Raw genomic sequence first — 19,771 nt, forward strand, 5'->3', positions numbered from 1 at the left:
GGAGAACACCAAGAAAAAGACCTTGATGTCATAACATTAATACCAGTCAGTAAGGTCCCTGTTGTTCAAATACCAAGCATGCTATAAGAGGCCTTGGGAGATTGCTTCATTCTGTACTGATACCGAAAAGTAGACAAATTGCCTTGTGTTAAACTATCCAATACCTTAAGTGGATTACATTTCATATGATCACAAAACCTCTGTGACTACTACTTTCTCATTTGGTGGAGTTCATAAATGACTATGTGCTTTTCCTTGCAGAGACAAAGGTTAGGATGCCCTTAGCAGAGAAACTGGTATGTATGTTTATTTATTTGTTTGTTTGTTTGTTTATAGTTTTTAATTAATGTTTGTTTTTGAGAGAGAGAGCACAAGCGGGGGAGGAGCAGAGAGAGAGAGGCACAGAAAGTGAAGCAGGTTCTAAGTTCTGAACTGTCAACACAGAGCCTGTCACTGGGCTCGAATCCACAAACTGTGAGATCATGACCTGAGCTGAAGTCAAACACTTAACTGACTGAGCCATCTAGGCCCCCCCCCCCAAATTGGTATGCATTTTAAACAAAAATTTTACTAAAAGCTTTCAACATGGTTTTTAAAAAGTATGTAATTTTCACACCTTAATTTTCCATGTTCCTATACTTTCAAGATGGAAAGAAAGCCCAATATCAAGATAGGTAGCTGGTATAGGTAAAATTATAGCTCATTCATTTCTTATTTTTTTCCCACTATTTAACAAGTATTATTAAGCACCAGGGATTTAGCAGAAAGCAAAACAGATAAACCTAGAAAATAAGTAATGAAACAAAAAAATGAAGTATAGATCAAATTGTTGTAACTGAAATAAAAAAAAACTACATAAAGTTTAGATAGTAGAGAGAGAAGGAGTACAAGAGTCTTATTATCGAGGGAATGGTGGAATATTCAAAAATCTTAACTGAGTGAGAAAGAAAGCCACAGGGCTATTTAGATGGGGGGAAATAGGTTCTACTTACATAAGTGGTTTAGAAAAAAAAGTTTACGGCAGAAAGCCGCCACCATGGGGCGAAAATGCCCGAAGTTAGCTAGTGAGATATTGTAACAGGATCACCAGTAACTTGTTATGTCACCTGCAGGAAACTACTTTCCATCTGATGCTAATATACCTTGATCACAAACACCACTTGCTCCCCAGACCCTTTACTTCTTATACAAGTTAACAATTGCTTTCTGATTGTTTCCTTCATGTTCACCTTCACATTCACCACATGTAAGATCTTGTTTTCTTCATGTTCACCACATATCTTGAGTGCTCAATAAATGTGGAGACAAAACCCCTATTTGGGGCTCTTGTCTCCTCCCAGACATTAGCCTCTCTCATATTCAGTTCTGCGTCCACTCTCTTGCTGGACAAGACAGAACTCCAGACTCACAGTCTGTGACATTTAGAGGGCAAAGTTCTTTAGGCAGGGGGACTGGTGAAGAACTGATGTGCTTTTTCACCCACACTAAAGGGCTCCCATCTCCATTACATATAAAATGCATTATCCTGAACACAGCTGTTCTCTTCTAGGTATCTAACATGGATGATATACTTCTATCTCCATGTATTTTCATTGCAACATGTTAATTGTTATTGTTAATGTTGAAAAACACCTAAATCTCTATCAACATCAATAAATTATGACTCATCTACACTATGAAAAACTCAGTGGCAACTGAAAAAAAAGCAAGTCAATCTACAGGAATTGACATGAGAAGATCTCCAAAAATATTACTTTGTGAAAAAATTAGTTACCAAAAATATATATAGAACATGATTTTATTCATGTTAAAAATTTACCAAAACAACTCCACAACTAACACACTTTATATATATCAAACTTAAAAAATTACTGTAGATTTATAAAAATTATAAAAATAATCATCTCTGTGGATGAGTTAAGAGCAAAGAGAACTGCTTTTTTTCTGATATTCTGAAACTTTAAATATAACTATAAAAATCCAGGTATTAATTTTCATGCAAAATAATCAAAACAAAAAAGGTCCTTTCTAAAAATATGTAACTGGTGCCATTCTTTGTGTTGAACTTTTAAAAAAATGTTTATTTATTTACATATGGGGGGGGGGTAGAACGAGCATGCACTGGGAAGGGGAAGAGAGAGAGAAAGAGAATCCCAAGCAGGATCCCCGCTGTCAGCCCAGAGCCTAACGCACATCTCCATCTCACAAATGGGGAGATCATGAGCTGAGCTGAAATCAAGAGTCAGACACTTAACTGACTGAGCCACCCAGGTGCCTCTGTGTTAGACTTCTTAAGAGAAAAGTGTTCTTGAAAAATGTTTAAATATAAATATATATTAAATAATCTTACCATAGGAATATTCCTACCAACATATTTGTGGTTAAACCATATATATACATGTGTACATATATACATATATATAGACATGATTCTGCATATCCACAGTACCTTTAATGTAAAATGTCTTAAAACTTTTAAAAGGAATAAACAACTACACGAAGAAAATACATTTTAGAATTTGAAGAGTATATTTTAGAATTTAGAAGGCAGGAATTTTACACACTTCTTCAAAAATATTTTTACTTTTTTAATATTTAAATAATGTTATACATTTTTATCTTAGGTCTAGTATACTATTTACTGATATTATTAACTACTGGCATTGCTACATAGAGCCCAATAATAAAAAGTAGAAAGAAAAATGGGGAAGTTAACTCATGTAAGCCAAATGCAGGTTTGGTTTAAGCCTGCTTGCTGGCGCCCTTTAACTTCATATGATAATTAGTTCTAATTAGTGTTTTAGCGAATTTATAATTTCACCACAATGTCAAGAGTTAGAACCCTTAATTTTCTATAAAAAATAAATCATATTCACTTGAGGCTTTTGTTTGCTAACCAAACATTAAAGGAATCCTTGAAATTTCTTTAGAAATTGGCCCTTTTTGGGGTTTTAAAAAATCTGCAGCTGCCAAGTTTTACCTTTTCCCATAAACCGCTTTATGTGGGTGGGTTAACACAAATGTAGTACGAGCCTAAAAAAGCTGATGTTCTTTCATAAAACGTGGATTGGGGCAAGAGTATCGCAAAACCACTCCAAAGTAAATAGAACAGCTAACGTTGGTTTTGATTAAACATCTTAGGATAGTTGCCGGAGAACATAAACTAAATGAATGATCAGGACTTTTGCGAAGCAATGGTATAAATAATTTCTCTCAAGCATTCTGACTTATTATTCTATTAGTGCAGCGTGGTTTCACTCAGATTTGATTTGCTCTCAGCCAATCAGCAGTCTCATGTTCGGTATTCCAATCAGCTATAATTCAGCCAGCATCATGACAGTTTAAGAACCAGTTTTAGAGCTTACTATGTCAGTGTTTCCGTCGCACGCATCAGTAAAAGCTGGTGTCCTAATCCGCGGATGGACCTGCTCAACTGCATTGCGAGACACCAATACACCACGCAGGTGGCTGTAGTCTTAATTAAGTGAAGAACATCCTCCCTAAGGGGCTGGGATCAGTTAGATCAGGCTGTCTCTTACCACTGCAGCCCCCTGCCCCCCCGCTCCCCCCCAATGGAGACTGATTGAGTCTCTGACGGTGCGGGTGGATGCAGTTCTAGCTCTCAGCAATTTCTACGAAGTGAGCTGTTCCAGTACTATGTTTTCTGAATTCCTTTTAGAATTGTGTATGCATGCACATGCACGTGTATGTGTTTACTGTTTAAGGGGAAAATGCCAGAGCGGGGTGCTAGGGCGCCCTGCAAACGCATGGCGTGTTTTTAGCGTCCGGTACACACAGCAATCTAAACACAGATGGTTCTGGAATATCATTTTGTGATGTGAAAGAGGATCATGAGACTTTTTTTGTCAGAGGGGCTGATGTTAGAAAGTTATAAAAAAAAAAACAACACTCACTGAAACCTAAAGATATAAGAACTCTGAGATTCATAGCCTGCCATAGCCACTTGTGGTATTTAAGTTACATATGTGGGTATTTTGCCACTGGTTGGAGATTTTTAAGTGGTAGATAGACACCTTAGAAAAGATAGAAGTAAAGGAGATTCTTCTCCTTTATAGAAAGCAGGCTTAAACCAAACTTGCATTTTTTTTTACATGATTTAACTGTTCCCTATTTTTTCCTGCTTTTTATAGAGGACTAAGAAGAGGAAGAAAGAAGAATAAAAAAAGAAAAAAAAAAAAACAAAGTAGAAGTGGCAGCAACAAAGGCCTTCACCTGCTGTTTCTCCTTCTTTTGAAATATCTTTCCCCTCTTGCCTGTCTCTTGAGTTTGATTGGCAGGTTCATCAGGATGAGAGGAAAATCACCTGAGAAATTAAGGCACTGGGTTCCTTATCAATCATAGTGACAGATGGAATTGACTATGGCTTTTGTTTGTGGGTTGGTTTGGCAAGACTTCCCTGGGTCAATTCCATCTCGGTATTTGCAATTAAATGTCAAATGTGATAGGAAAAAGAAATTGCAAATGGGCATGTAGATGGATTGACCACCATATTATTTTTCTGCTTTCATAAATTATTTGAAAATGATGCTCTCAGGAATGAAAAGCTAAGGGAGCACACTGCATGCACTGGAATAGATCAGACAGGAAAAGAAAAATATATGTACAGATACTGAAAAGAAGCTTTACATAACTTTGTAAACCAAACGATACTCTAACATTGTACAAGGTGACCTGTGATACACAGGAAAGATTTATCCCTCAGTGGTTAAAATTCATGTCAGCCCTGGTAGGAGAGTTCATGTCCACGCTGGGTCTAGGTTCAGCTGGGTGCAAGTGACATGGATTTACTAGAATAACTTACAAAAAGCAAAATGGAAAGCTTCCATTTCTAGTGTCATCACTAATATAAAATCTACACAAGTAAATAGCTCCAATACTGAGACAAATTCAATTTTGCTTTTGCCATTCATCATGTTAGAGTACCCAGGAAAGTACACTATTTTCTTTACAGGAAGTATTTCTCAGTTTTGACATGGGCTCTTTAAAATTGGCTTAGAAAACATTTTTTAAAGCCACCTTTCTTCCCTCCTCTCCATATTATAAAGGGTTTTATAAATATGTTATACAATGATAAACTCATTGACTATTTGATATCCTGTCAGTAGCATGGATCTGACATCTTTCAGAAGTAATAGCCTGATTGGCTGATGTTTTTCGATGTAATTAAAACTGTAGCCTCCCAACTGAAAATTGTTTGATAAATGTGTGTTTTCCCATTTTGCTTAAAAGGAACCTATTATGTGAGCAGCTGCCTTTTGACTGATATTAATGCTAAAGTGAAGTTTATTATATTACAAATAAAATGAAGCCAGCTTTAATATTAGGCTGAAAAGTATTGTTATGCAGCATGAGAAGTGAACTTTGACTCCAGCAAGAAAACTGATTTATAGAATAAAATGCAGAGACACAGTCTTTAAAAATGCCCACACACACACACACACACACACACACACACACACATTCTCTCTCTCTCTTTTTTTTTCCAAGTGCTGAAAGCCAGAAAGAATTATATACGTAGTTATAATATAAAAGTACCCCAAGGAGTAATACCCTCCAAGGACTCATCCCAGTGAGTGCTTCAACTTTCCTTAAAGTTGGGCAAAAAGGCCAAATCCACAGGTGGAAAAGGTATATTCCATCAAGGAGCTTGGGCCAGAACCCATCTCAATTATTTAGTGTGAGCACCAGAGATACCCAGGCAAAATAGAGCAAATTAAATGGGATCATCACACTTGGTGACCAGGTTGCCTTGGTGGAAACATAGGACACACGCTCATTTGGTTTAGGATGGATTGTGGTGTGGGGAGATTTTGCTGATATCCAAACAGAATTTTAATGTGTGTTGGAGCAAAGAAGAACTTGGTGGGAGGAGGGAGGAGACTCACTCTATAATAGGTTAGGATTTGCTTTGTACTGATCTACCTTTCCATCAAACTTTGATATCTGACCGCCAAATAATATATACAGCGGTCAGGTGCTGTGCAGCCAAGCCCAAAGATAATGTTTTGTCAATTTATCTCTGGATATGTTTTCACTGCCCAGTGCAAGAAAGGAGGTGTGCCATGTGCAAACATCTTTCTATTCAACAAGGTTACATCAGTATCATAAAGATGGGCTACCATTGGGAAAAACTCATTGTGAAAGAAAGGGAAATGAGAGTAATTTTTTAATACTCCAAAGCAAAAAGTGTAGTGCTGGTAATGGATTTTTTCAAAACGTATTTGAGTCAATTTAAATATCGTGTTCTCTTAAATATACAATACAATTTTCACATATATGCTGTTGACAATCCTCTAAATTGAAGCGAATGTGGATAAAATGAGAGCCACTTGAATTTGCATTGCTTATCAAACAGTGAGATAGGCACTATTGCTTTCAAAATTTTACAGTGGAAAAATGTTTATCTCTGGCTTTGGACTTGGTTGCCCTAAGACTAGCAACAAATGTTGCCAAATTCTACTCTCAGAACTTGCTTTGTGCACAATTCTACAGAGCAATGACAAAGCCAAAGATCAAAGCTTGGAGCCTTCAAGGAATGTATTAAAATATATTATAAACTCTTGATTTATAAAATATGCAGGATTAAAACCCCCAAAAAGAGTTTCTACTCCTTATTTTATGATGTTCTAAGTATCCTCAGAAGCTTAGTACTGATTTGATTTTACAATTTTGAATTTCCCCAAATAAATATCTGACCATAATTACTGCCAACTGCTAAAGTTGTAACATTGTCATGAGAGAATACCCAAATCTATGTCAAAATCTAGTACCAATACATTTTGCTTTGTCATAGTGCCCTACAATCTTTGAATGTCCTCTAAGTCAGATGATGTGAGAGGGAATCCGGGCCATAGAAGTTTTCTCTGCCAAAGGCCTGTGTTCTCTTGGTGCCGTTCATAATTTTTGAAGAAAGAGATGTGTATAAAAATGGAGAAACTGACTGGTGAGGCCAATTCTGGCACATGGCTTATTTTATCTTTATGTCAACTTCTTGGCTTTGAGTGAACATTCTTTCTGTCCTTGCTAAGTATCCAATATCTCTTGAAAGACATAATTATTAAATGAGAGTCATATGTAAACTGCTTAACATCTAGTAATTATTGACTTAGCAGAGTGTAGCTACTTTTCTTTGCAATTAAGAGACAGGCTGTGCTATTTGACTTTCCCTATATCTGAAGATTCTGGAATAGATTTTCCAGAAGGACAAAAAAAATGCCATTTGGGTTGTTGTTGCTATTTTTAAACTATATGTTTGTGTGTTTAAGAAAGATGATTTTTTTTTTTTTTTACCACTTCTGCTCTGGAGCAATGAAAAGACATCAAATCTTGTGAAACATTCCTGAACTCAAGCCACTAACTTCACTGCTGAGTCAGAGCTAGTTTGCATGTCTTATATTTACATCACAAATATGCATCCCTGCAGAGCTTGAAATGTTTGTTACTGGCTTCAGACATTCAAATACAGATTCTGTTTGGTGATCAACTTGTCGCTGTTGAGAAAGTAGACTCTCAAACATGCCTTGCTTTCTTAATTCTGGAATTAGTCTCCCCACACCCCAATTTCTCCGATTCAAGTTCAGTTTTGATTTTCTCTGCCACCCTCCACCCCATGATATCTCATCAGTTCTCAGGGTCCAGGTAAAGTAAATAAGCATGTATTAAGTGAAGTCATTATCATTTCATACAACGTAACTCTAATAGATTGAACAATTCTCTGCATATGACCCTCAGGCCGGTTCAGTACATTTGGTTCTGCATGGCTTTTGTCCTCACCTGTAAAATGAGTCACTTGGGTGAGATATTCTCAAAGATCAAGGGCTGGAATCCCATGATCCAGAGACATGCAATCCTCTGCTTTGCACCAACAGCTATATATATAGCTTTCTATAATATATATATATATATATATATATATATATATATATAGTGTGCACATGAAAAATGAATAACTTTTCTGAGAAAAACTGTTTCTGCATAAACCCAGGTTTCTCTGTCTCACCCAGATGTCAGCAGGGCTTGTCTTCCCAATCACTTGTATAGATAAGATATACTTTCTTTGGCAGGGGCAGGGGAGAATCCAATTTCCTCAGATGTCTGTGTATTCCTACAGGGCTGACATCCTCAACTCCTTTGGTACCAGCGCCTTGCTCTAAGTTCAATTTATGGATCACCCAAATGCCGTTCACAGGCCACCTTTATTCTATGACACTGGCCCAAGTGTGGAACACAGTTGTCTTCGGGACTACCATCAACAGTGATCCTTACACAAGGATCCTTTTTCTAGAGAGCAGCTTTACTGAGGGTTTAAGAAAGATGGTGGAGGCATTGTATTGGAGCAACAAAAACAACTGGTAATCATATACAGAACATCACCTTTTAAAGATGTATTTGGATATATTTCTTTGCCGTCCCCTTTCCCCTCCTTGTGTCTACTGGGTCATATAAAACAGAGCCATTTAGCTATCACTTTATTATCTTATCTCCTATCCAATTGCTGAGTAGGTGAGACTAGTTTAAGAGGCTTCTCAAGGTATTTCCTTAAACACAATTTGCTCTCTAAGGGGAATTCTGGTATAAGCATGTCAAATATCTTTCCCTCATGACAGATACATTCTAACACTCTTCCCTCTCTATTTTTTTGGTTGTTCTAATGAAGCAGTCATAAAAGACATCAATTACTAGCAATGATTGCATTTTTTTTTTTTTAATTTGGCTTACTCTAGTCTCTCTTATAGGAAGAAAAGAACAGGCTAGAAGTATATCCATAAAAAACAAAGTAAAAGGGGATAAATAGGGGAACAATATTAATCCCTTCTTCTAACACTTCCGTGTGTGTGTGTGTGTGTGTGTGTGTGCCTTGTGTGTTTTCTCCCAGTAACAGCTCTTGATCTGAAAAAACCAGTTAATTACTTTGTTTTCCTTATAATTTTCTTCTTTTGCAGGCATGACTGCTACCCTTTTTCAGTCAGAGAATCTTTATCTAAGGGCACACAAGCACCAGCATATCGCATCACACTGTCATTCGTTTCCAGAAAAGTTGTAGAGGCATTCTGTTTTGGTTTTCGATTATTGTTTTGGCAAATAGAACCCCATTTGACTGTTGACTCACATTACTGTCTCTAAGACGATTTATTTTCACTTATGCTTGAACAACTACTCCCAAGAGCACCTCTCTTTTATGTCTGGATCCTGTGTCTCCTTTCTTCTTGCTTTCCTGGAGAGTAGTTAAGGATCAGTAATAAACGTTTAAAGTCACCAGGGGACCTGGCTACTTAAAAAAAGTGGAAAAGAAGTATACCTTTATTTTCAAAACATGGGTCTTGAATAATTAGAATAATTCCCGCTATTTAAATTTTCTGTAAGGCTAAGAAAATCACCAAGACTGATGTTTACTTGGCTTTTTGCAGAGAAGTGACAAGCATCCACTTGCTGGTTGTATCACCAATAGGATTCTGTCTACACCAAGGTTTAGAAAAAACAAAGGGAACTTTTTCTTTGACTTCTAGAGACTTCCCCTGCTCCCCCAAGAAGGAGCAAGATTTGCATTAAGAGATTTAGTTCTGACTAGTGTGCTGGGTTTGGTGGTGTGTGCTCTTTTACTGTGAGGCAAGTATAAGGAGAGAGTACGCCTGGGTCTGAGGACAGATGTGTCACATTATTGCCAAAGGTAACAATGGTTTAGTATTCACTGATATTTACTGCTCCAAAAGATTGTTTTGTACCTGGGGCACCTGGGTGGCTCAGTTGGTTAAATGTCCAACTTCAGTTCAGGTCATGATCTCATGAAACCTGCATGATCTCGTGGGTTTGAGCCCCGCATAAGGCTCTGTGCTGACAGCTCGGAGCCTAGAGCCTGCCTCGGATTCTGTGGCTCCCTCTCTCAGTACCCCTCTCCTGCTCATGATCTGCCTGTATCTCAAAAATAAATAAACATTTAAAAAAAGATTGTTTTGTATCTTTGAAAATCCTAAATGTCAGACTAGGGAGATAAAATGGATGCGGAAAGTCCCAGCTCTTCTCTTCTACCCTCAAGTGAGCCTAGAAACGTTGTCAAAGCTACCTTGCATGGGTCTGCTCAAGTCAAGTCCATAGCCCCTGAGTCTAAAGCAGCTCTTTTGTTGTTCCATTAATACAAAAGTCAGGGCTTAAAGTCATATAATACACTTAACCAATCAATATTTGCCCCAAATTTACAAGGTGGCAAATTCTTCCTTCTATTCTTTCTCAAGATTCTAATGTGAAACATCATGCCTTGAAAAAAAGCTAATATTGGAATCTCTTTTCCTATCTTTCTCTCTTTTATAGCATTTAGAATTTTCATTTTTTTTTTGCTTAGATTTCTTTCTCTGTCTATTCGATTTTTTCTGTCTTACAAAAATAGAAATGAGCGGAAACAAAAATATGTTTATCACAAGGAGAAATCAGAGAATAAGAAAAAAAGAGAAAATTGCCATTTTATATTTCTATATATGCTTAATATGTTTATGACTTCTGTGTGTGTGTGTGTGTGTGTGTATGTGTGTGTCGTGTAGGGTTATGGTATTTTCTGTTGCGTTCTAATTTTAAACAATTTTAACAATAGATCTCCTTTGAAATCAGTAGGTATACGGTCTTATTTAATATCAATGAAATTTATGCAAGGTAAGCAGGGAACATGCTTCTCCCCTCACTCATCTTGGAACTAAAGGAACCACAATAGAGAGAGATGAAGCAGTTTGCCTGAAGCCATGCAGCCAGTTAGAGGCACGCTGTAACTAACACCTAAGTCTGATCACACCGTGCCCACATCTTGCTGTCACAGATCATGTTTTCTAAGGAATCCAGGTCAGATCCTGCATTCTCTGTGGCTCAATGTCTCCTTAAACCAGACCCAGACTGTTCTCAGCCCCACTGGACATCCAAATTGTCTGATGCCTTTCTGCCTCATGCATATATTACTTTGGATGTGTCCATAATAAATCTTGTGTTGTCCTTCTCTGACTCCGTGTTTGTCATCGTTCAGGTGATTTCAATCATTTTTAGCTGTGAGTCATGTACGCAATCTCTCCCTGTGTTACACTTAGTCCTAAGTTTCATCAATATGTTTAAAGCAGCACCACCTCTCAGATACAAAGGTATTTGCTTTATTTGGTGTTTGAGAGGAGTGGTGGATTTTCTTTTTGATACTCAGATTATCTAACAGGAAAAATAGCTGGACTACAAAAGAAGCTACTTCCTCACTCATTTGGAGCCTTGCTTTCCTCTGCCATTTATGGCAGGTAATAATGGGGTTGTAGTCACAGGCTTCTCCACAGTCCAGGACACAAACAATCTAAGGGGACAGTGTCACCTGAACCTCAGAGATTATTTTTAAAAGACAGTTTATGGCAAAAACTTCACTTCAATGAAGGAAAGGGATGTTGAGAGCATTGACTGGTTTTATTTTTGTGGTTGTTAACTGCCACAGTAAGTGAAGAAATTACTGACTTACACGGGTATTACAAAGGCTTTACCAGGGATGGCTGAAGACAGCTTTCTCTCTCTCTTTCTCTTTCCCCCCCCAAAAAAAGGATATATGATACTTGTCCATTAAAAAATGGATAATGTGCTAAAATTGCACATTCCTTTTGTTTCAAACACTTATTAACATAGGATGTGCAAATATATCCAAGTGGAATCGGAGTATGGGCCATGCAGCATATTATTCAGTTTCAATTAAACATACTAGCTCCATGACTTAGGGCCAGGCCTTCTTTCCTCAGTAAGAAAGGAGAATAATAAAATACTGTAAAACATAACAAGCTTTTTGAGATTTTTGTGAGATAAATGAGATGATAATATTTGCAAAGCATTTAACATAGTGTGTAGCACATACGAAGCAATTATGCTCTTTATAAGCAGACCCTGTCAGCAATGATTACCCTCATTCAACTCTGCAAACTGAAACCATCCACAGTCTTCCTTTGTACATCCAGAAGCCCATATATGTGGGCTTGCGCTTGTTCATAGGAACTACTCACATAGCTTCAAAGCAAGCACATGATAGCAGTTCTTATTGTTCCTAATAGAACATAACTGGTTCATTAAACAAATATTAAGTGCCCACTTTTTTCCCAGCACACTTTTAAAGGTTTGGGACACATCAGAGAATAAAACAACGAACATGTCCTTGTTGAACTTATCTTCTAACACTGGTGAGACATAATAAACATAATAAAAAAACTAAATTATGTGGCACAGAACAGGGCAAGATAGATCATGAATATCCAGAGAGGAGAGAATTCGAGTGTATATTATGATAATAATTGTAGTTGTAGTAATGATAATATCAACAAGTAGTCTGAGTGGCCAAATTGCTCATCTTGCAACTAGTCCCATGGAACCAGTTCTATGAATCAGCAGTGGTAGAGGAAGAATGGGCAATGTACTACAAAATCCTTTTTTCATTATTATCAGCACCTGCACATTTTTAATAAAAACCCTATAGTACTTGTAAAATACTTAGAACTATCAACAGAAATATTTTTCTTGGTGGGACCTGGAGCACATCATGGCTAGCACACAGGAAGCTTTGAATGATAGATGGATGACTGGACTGATATACGGTTGGGTGGATGGATATCATTGCTTTGCTAGGATAAAAGCAAATCATCTCCTCAGTCACTAAGGAAGGGTAGTTCTAGGAATAAACAAAATTAATACAGCCAGGTCTCTGATATATGCACCAATTGATAGGCTTAAGAATCAAGTATAGGTCTAATAAACAAATTGCAAACAATTGCTTCTCATTTGGCTTTCTATTTGGTCTTCCATGTCTTCTAAGTGTGATGAGTTTTCCTTTCTGTTTATGTGTTTTACTGGTTCTGACACCAGCCTTCATTTCCTCAATCCAGCCTACATAATAAAGTGGTAAAGTGGCAGAGGGTGTTAAAGCAGATCAAAAGTCAGTCATTGATAGAATTGTGAGGGTTGATTGTGTTTCTAAAATTAATGTAGGGCAAGAGAGTCCTTATGACATTATAAACCGTTGTTTTTGTTTGTTTGTTTCTTTTTATTTTAGAGAGAGAGTGTGTGTATACATGTGAGGAGGGGAGAGGGATAGAGAGAGGGAAAGAGTCTCAAGCAGGGTCCACACTCAGCACAGAGCCTGACGTGGAGCTCCATCCCATGATGCCAGGATCATGATCTGAGCCAAAATCAAGAGTTGGACACTCAACCGACTGAGCCACCCAGGTACCCCTAAACTGTTTTTTTTTTTGTAATAGTAATACTCTACTGAGAAGTATATTCAGGTTACCAAATATCAAAAATTTGCTCATTAAAGAAATAATAAGAGGAGAAGGAATATTGTAAACCTGTGATCTAAATCAAAAGAAGAAAGTTGAATAACTGAAGTTCAATTCTCACCAATTTTAAAGGATATGTTCTCCAGTAGAGAGGGAATTTTTCATGGCTGACATTTATTCTTTATGTAGATTACTGTATGCAGGGCCAGATTTTGCTCATTTGTTTAGTAGACTATTAGATGTTTGGTCTTCATGCATGATCTCATGGACTGAAAAGCATACATTAATCAGTCCATAATTAATTTAATCTAGTATTCAGGATTTATAGTTTATGTATTTCTCCTCGTACCTACAAATAATAAAATAATGAATGAAGTGTGTAAGACCTACTTTATTTTTCCTTTAATTGTAGACTCTGGGCCAACACTTCTAACCAGAGGTTGCCCTTAATCCAACTAACTCTTCCTGGGCACAAAGTAGTTTTTTCCACTTCTCTTGGAAAGAATGAAAGTGGTCTTAGAGATGATTTACAAGTATAAAATTTTGTCTTTAAATGTACAACATCTCACATTTAAAGAAGACAACTAAAAACAAGACATAATTATCTCCCGGTATAACTTCTTGTTTAGAAACAACTCTGAGGTAAACATTTCCAAGGTAGGCTTTCAACTTCCTCATTTGAGCACAATGTTGGGAAGAAACTTGTTAAAAGATAACTCCATATTATTTATCAGGCACCCATTGGAATATCACTTTGTAGTAGGCAATATTATAGGAACCAATAAGTATTTGTTTTTTTTTTTTATATCATATATTTCTTCTTCCACTAAGAAGATTTCCTGTGCCCTGAAGGCATCATTTTTATGAATTTATTTGATCAATGAAGGAGAACTCTAGGTGTGTTCTATTTATTCTTAGCCTTTTAAAATATGTTATGGTTCAAGCAAGGATTAAGTAGCTTTTTGCTGCAATGCTGTTGATTGGTGGTGGTTTTTATTTTCTTTTAATTTATTGAGTTTTGAAATTGTCTGCTCTGTAGGGGTCAAATATTTGAGAAGTAGTAGTAATAGAAATACTAGGATGAAAAAGACCATGAGAAGAAAAATGAAAAGTATTGAAAGAGATGCTCTGTGTTTATGAGGGTTGTGCTATCTCTACTTTTCATCTTATGGAAGAGAAGCTTGAGAATGGCTGGGTCCAATGAATGTGCTGAATGGCTGTGCTAACCAAGCATTACCAGGAAAAATAGTGTCATGAAAAAATAAATTTTACAAATAATTGATGCTTAAATTTGTAATACAAGACTTTAAAAAAAAAAAAAGAGGGGCGCCTGGGTGGCTCAGTCGGTTAAGCATCTGACTTCGGCTCAGGTCATGATCTTGCGGTCTGTGGGTTCCAGCCCCGCGTCGGGCTCTGTGCTGACAGCTCAGAGCCTGGAGTCTGCTTCCGATTCTGTGTCTCCCTCTCTCTCTGACCCTCCCCCATTCAGGCTCTGTCTCTCTCTGTCTCAAAAATAAATTAACATTAAAAAAAAATTTAAAAAAAAGATTTCAAATATTTTGACTCTAAGTATCTCTGAATGCATTCCATTCTTCTCTGCTTTTGTCCAGAATGTACTTAATATAATTTTATTATAGAATATGCTGGAATTTTTATTGATAAAGTTGGATCAATATTACAAATATTACATTTGTATTCCAATTAGTATTTTTTTAATTCGGATTCCAAATATTAATTAATTCATGCCCGATTAAGGTACTCTAAATTACTTATTAATGTTAACATGGATGACTGTGTATTTAACATAGCTGTCCTTTCACTATATGGTTCTGTAAACATTTGTTTTTATATTTTTATAATTAATATAGATTTTGTCTTTTTTACAGCCAGCTGCCACACCCCATGGTTGTTTATTCTAACTTCTTGTTTTCCTACCTATAATTAATATCACTAACAATTAAAAACCTGCCAATGCTTTATAGTTTCATGTAACACTTCTATAACCGTTTTCACATATAATCACACCAATGTTAGAAGAAAAAGTAATAATCACATACATTAAGTGACTTGCTTGCATCTCTTATTCCCTCTCTAGAGGAAGAAAAAGGACCAACAATTTGAATTTGGGGGTGGGGGAAGAAAACTCCGGCTGAATATAAAGAATGGATTTCTAAAATTAGAAAATGTACAACAGGGACATCTCGGTGGCTCAGCTGGTCAAGCATCCAATTCTTGATTTTGGCTCAAGTCATCATCTCATTGTTCATGAGCTCAAGACCCACAACTCTGTTCTGAACTCTGTTCAGGCTCTGCGCTGACAGTGTGGAGCCTGCTTTGGATTCTTCCTCTCCCTCTCTCTGCCTCTCTCTCTCTCAAATTAAATAACAAGCATTTTTTTTTTTAAATTTTTTTTTCAACGTTTTTTATTTATTTTTGGGACAGAGAGAGACAGAGCATGAACGGGGGAGGGGCAGAGAGAGAGGGAGACACAGAATCGGAAACAGGCTCCAGGCTCCGAGCCATCAGCCCAGAGCCTGACGCGGGGCTCGAACTCACGGACCGCGAGATCGTGACCTGGCTGAAGTCGGACGCTTAACCGACTGCGCCACCCAGGCGCCCCATCAAGCATTTTTAAAATATATATAAAAAAAAAGAATAAAATATACAACAATGAACTTTACCATCATAGCCTTCCCAATTCTATTGGAAATGATGATCTTCAACAATTAAAACCAACTGGAATTGAGATATTAAAGCATTTCACTTGCTAAGGGGAAAAAATTAAGTCTTCAAAAGCTTCTAAAGCAACAGGCCCAGAACAGAAAAAGAGAACACAGAGAATATTACCCTAGAAAGCCTATCTATGGATTCTGGGAGATGATGTACTTGTCATGTTATAATATTATAAGTAGACAAAATTAGGACAGTAGGAAAAAGAGATCATCTCCTGGTATAGATGAGTGGCAAATAGATGGATAAAGAAGTCTGGTTGAGGTTTGCAATGAGGGTATCTTACAGGGAGGAAGATGGGAGATGACACAATTTCTGGCATCAAACTTGGGAGCCCAGGTCTATCTGGTTGATACAGCAAACTCCCAGCCTCTCTGGCATGACTTGTGAGAAACTAGAGATTCATTCAACATAGTACAGATTCTACTCAAATTGGCTTATATTTTCAGTACTTCGGACTCTAAAATAAGCTAACATCCAGTCTTTTATGTAAAATGAATAACCTTTATAAAGTTTATTTATTAAAAAAAAACCTCCTCTGGGGCGCCTGGGTGGCTCAGTCAGTTAAGCGTCCGACTTTAGCTCGGGTCACGATCTCGCGGTCCGTGAGTTCGAGCCCCGTGTCGGGCTCTGGGCTGATGGCTCAGAGCCTGGAGCCCCCTTCAGATTCTGTGTCTCTCTCTCTCTCTCTGCCCCTCCCCCATTCATGCTCTGTCTCTGTCTCAAAAATAAATAAACATTTAAAAAAAATTAAAAAAAAGAAAACCTTCTCTGTCCATAAAACATTAGCTAATTAAAGCATATACTGAGGTTTCATTTCTAATTCCAACTACCATCAAAACCTTTCACAGGTGAATCCTTTAATCTTTGCTTGTTCCATAAACCACCTGCTCAATGGAATTAGGTAGATTCTCCCTTCTTTTGGAACCTATTGTTCAAATTTAATTATTAAGGTTTTCTTGCTACTTCATTGAACTGGTAGCCTCGATCACCTAAACGGGATCTTCTTCTTCCTTAATTCTCTTATCAGTACCACACTAATTGCTGAGAACTTTCTCTGAGTCCCTTTTACCAGTCTTTCCAGCCTTTTTCTTGGTAACTGTTCAATTCTGTACAGACGGTCTCATTATGTATCTATCACTAGCTTGAAACTTTCTTCCTGACACCAGATATGCATGCTTATTGGACATTTACAACTGAATATATTATAATCACATCAAACTCATAATCTTTACCCTTACTTTATCATTTTTATGTCCCAATTTCTATTAATGACACTAGTTCCTGTGTCCTCTAGCTCACATTTTTTGAGAGAGAAAGAAACAAAAGTAACACTGTATAAACAATGACTCTCTTACCTCACTATCTTCACATCTATAACTTTCAATTTTACAGATTACATCCTACCTTATTATTTCATCATTGGTAGAATGAATAGCTGTGGTTCTTTATCTCTGTTGTTTTGTTTTCCCCAATCCTTCTTACGCATGGCTGCCAAAATAATCTTCCAAAATACATGGCTCTGATTGTGTTATTCCTCTACTCAAAAACATTCACCAGTACAAATCCACTTAATCACAAACTCCTCAGTCTGTTGTTCATGGTTCTTTATACTCTAGCCTTAAACCACCTTCTGAATCTAAATTCCCAATTTTTCCATCACATGAGGCAATACCCAGATTCTGCTGATAATTTTACTTTTCTTTGCATATGTTCTAAACATTCGTACTTTATTTTTGCCTTCTGCCTGAGATACCAGCTCACATACACGCCTTGTGAATGTGTTCTTATTTTGCAAATATACTTCCTCCAACCTATGTGACATCTGTCTACTTTGAACCCTCCCAGAAATGAACCAAGGGCCTTACACATAGGTTCCCAATAAATACTTATCAAATTCAACTGGATTAAATAGAGTTTCTTTCATAATTAAAAAAAAAGTTAACTACATCGGTCTTTATTTTCTTTTTAAAATTGGTGTTTAGTATTCTTCCTCTCCACCCCTACACTTTCTTTTTTTTTAATGTTGCAAAAGCATCAACAGAAAAGAAGTTACAAAGACACATGGGAACATCTGCTCTCAGAAGCCACTTGAAAAATAAGTATGCCACAGAATGGAGAAAACATCTGTGCGGTGTTCATGAGATTATTAGTAGTGCTGTTGCAAAGTAGCAGAGAGAAATAATACACACACACACACACATACATACACCCCAAAATCTGGAAATGAGTCTTAGCAAGAGATGATGGAATATCCAGTTGAAGACCACAGTGCTTCCTCAAACTTATAACTGTTTCTTCAAAAGGCGAAGACACGGTTTGCTCATCAATTTGTACTTCTGAATCAAAAATATTCACAACTGTAATGTCAGCTGATTAGTCCAAATGAATTATAAGTTTCAAAATGCCAACATATTATCTCAAATGGTACAAATAATTGTATAATGAAGAATAATGAATTTTATAGAGATTCCAGGCAGCTGCCTATTACTGTAATAGAAAAAGCTAAATTCACATTAGAAGACTTGAGTTCTGTACCTGGATTGATATTTTATTGGCTGCTTTAAAATGAGATATTTTTTATTTGTTTTATTGAATTTTATTAAGTTTAGTAAGTCTGTGCCTCTTATATCTTAATCAAGATTTCATCTACATAAGGAGAGCTACTGTTCAGACCTGGCCTTGCTCAAACTATGGCACTCTTAGAGACTACACCGAACATTTAGTCTACAAATAACTTAAGTCCAGTCCTTATAGAAGATAAAATTAAAAATGTCACTTGCCTTTCTCTCCCCCAAACAACAAACGATATAGACTGTTCACTAACATATTAAGATATGTTATCTTAAACAAACCAGACTAGGATTTTACAGCCTTCACAGATCCAAAAATCTGCTTAATTGGTTTTGTCACAGATTTGCTTAAAATTCCAGGAAATTTATGAAACTGGGGTATTTTCTGTTACTCACTTTTGCACTTGTGAGGGCTCCAAGATCCTAGTATAATTTGTTCAGGGCATTCATCTTCAGCTCACTATATGGTCTAGAATTTACCTGAAATGTGTGGATTAAAACTACCAACTGCCAACAGAGTTTCAAGAGAGCAGTGAGCCTAATACTGTTTTTTTCTTTATAAAATATATGGTGAGAACAGGACATTTAGAACTGGGAGACATGATCATTATCTAATCCAGTCTTCTTAGTTTACAAATACTATTCAATAAGTAATTCATAAGGAAAAGAAATGTGTTCAAGGCAACACAGAAATGACTGGATTTTGTAGGTCTTCTCTCTGCCTCGTGCTAAAAGACTTATATCACCTACCACTTCTCTTAAAGACTTTTGATGTGTGTCTGACTTAGTTATCTTTTCTAAACTTTAATTCGGAAGTAAACAGATTCACCTTATTTTTGTTCTTTGGAAACATATTATATTGAAAAAGAGGTGAATTTAAAGAATGATGAAGTTGCTCTCCTCAGGTATGAAAATGACCGTCCAAAGAAGAAATCGCTTTAATCTGTGTTGCCCTTCGGGGTAAAACTAGGGCCAGTGGTAGGCAGGTGGTAGTTTATCAAAATGAAGAATGTTTAAACATGAACATTAAGAATGGTTTACTAATTAATATAATTCCTTGTAAAGGAGAGAATGCTAATCCCTGGAAGTCTGTGTTCAGAGGCAAGGGGACAGATGTCAGGAATATTCTAGAGAAGATTCTAGCACTAAGGTTGTACAAAATTACTTCTTTATTAAGGAAAA

General features: G+C 36.8%; 1 long non-coding RNA gene across 1 annotated transcript in view; it reads right to left on the reverse strand.

Moving 5' to 3' along the window:
* Positions 1 to 19,771, reverse strand: part of LOC125934448 (uncharacterized) — a 391,501-nt gene that overhangs the window by 175,452 nt on the left and 196,278 nt on the right. The gene's annotated exons all lie outside the window — the stretch shown is intronic.

Source organism: Panthera uncia (genome assembly GCF_023721935.1).
Source record: "Panthera uncia isolate 11264 chromosome A1 unlocalized genomic scaffold, Puncia_PCG_1.0 HiC_scaffold_17, whole genome shotgun sequence".
NCBI classification, from domain to species: Eukaryota; Metazoa; Chordata; class Mammalia; order Carnivora; family Felidae; genus Panthera; species Panthera uncia.